The following is a 1,684-nucleotide window of genomic DNA, read 5'->3' on the forward strand; positions in this document are numbered from 1 at the left end:
CCTGATTTCCCTAAGAAAGTAGTGAGACATTGGTGGCTACATAGTATCTAAAGACGCATGAATTACCTGTCAGCTGCAAAAATAACTAAAGGGTTACTACACTCAGGACCTATATAAAAAGTCACTATACACTTTTAAATAATTCCTATACATTACACAAGAAACTGAGTTCATTCATATTTTTAGCATCAACAAAGGAGTAGTTGCAGTTTTACTTGCTAGGCTTGCCATCATGTTCAAATGCCTTAAGGACTTGTTGTATACCTCCACATGAGCGCCTCCATTTTCCACAACTTTCAGCCACCTTCGGACATAAGCCTCCCCCATATTCTGCAGCATCTCTTCCCCAACCTCGCAGCAGGCTGTGAGGATTCTTTCCTCAAGCTGAGACAGGTTAAGGGCTTAGTGGCATACACCTTGTATTTGATAGTCAGGGGAGCGCAGGGCCCATTCGAGGGGACCCCTTCAACTGATCCATCGGTCAGGAAACTTGATAGACTTGTCGCTGAACCATGTTTTCCAAGGGTGGTTTTGGTAATGATGTAGTGATTCACATTTCCACACGAGCATCATAATCTTCTGCTTTAAGTTTCCGAACAACCTGAAGTTGGTACGGGTAGAGCTTTATCACTTTCAGAATCTTCCACTGAATTGAGCTTTTGTTGATGCTGAGTTCAGTGCAGCCCTCCGGATGAACTTTCCCTGGCTTTGTGTGAACACCTGCTCCAGGAGTTCAGTGTTTTCATCAGTGGTAGTAGCAGGCTTTCAGCTGCATGGTTTGTAAAGAACAGATCCTGTTTCCAGAAACTTGCCGTGGATAACATAAATTGTGTTATATGTTGGAACAGTGTAATGGCCATAAAGCTTCTCAAACTTGCGCTGAACTGCAGTCATGGACTGAAAAACTTCTTGCCAATGCTGCTCCAATGTCAATTGGCGAGCCATGGTTAAGGGAATGATACGCTTACAAAAACTGCAAAGCCTAAGTTGTCATATGCTGATGGCCTCAAGTCTCTCCAAATAATACCTGGAACGAAATAGAAATAAGGAAGTGTGTAGTGACTTTTGGGACACCCTGTATATATTGATAAGATCTCTGTGCTGAGTTCTTGGGTTTGAACACAAGCTGTGACGGCCATGAGTAGCTCTTACTATCCCTGCTGGAGTTTTTATTTATATTATAATATGGAGAATGTAACAGGAGGAGTTAGGGGACACAAAGAGAAGACAAATATCCAAATCTTCCAGTTGTAGAGAAGCAGACTTAGAAAAATTAGGAAAGGATATCTGCACTCATACCATATAGGTCAGCACTGATCAGGTTTTTGGTGTGTTAGCCGTTTGATTTTGCCTTATCTGACTATGTACATGTCCAATTCCCCAGTCCAGTGCAAATGTAGATGTCTCCAATAGACAAAAAAAAATCATTTGCCTAAAAAAAAAAAAAAATTCTGGAGCCAGAATAGTTTTCTAGATTGTAAGCTCTTTGCGGCAGGGTCCTCTCCTCCTCCTGTGTCACTGTCTGTATCTTTCTGTCATTTGCAACCCCTATTTAAAGTACAGCGCTGCGTAAAATGTTGGCGCTATACAAATCCTGTTTATTAACCACCTTGCCGTTAAGCCCGACCTTCGTTCGGGCACAAAAAAATTGCAAGGATGGTTAACCCCGAGATTTTTCCCATCC

This window comes from Pyxicephalus adspersus, chromosome 9 (assembly GCF_032062135.1).
Source record: "Pyxicephalus adspersus chromosome 9, UCB_Pads_2.0, whole genome shotgun sequence".
Taxonomy (NCBI): Eukaryota; Metazoa; Chordata; class Amphibia; order Anura; family Pyxicephalidae; genus Pyxicephalus; species Pyxicephalus adspersus.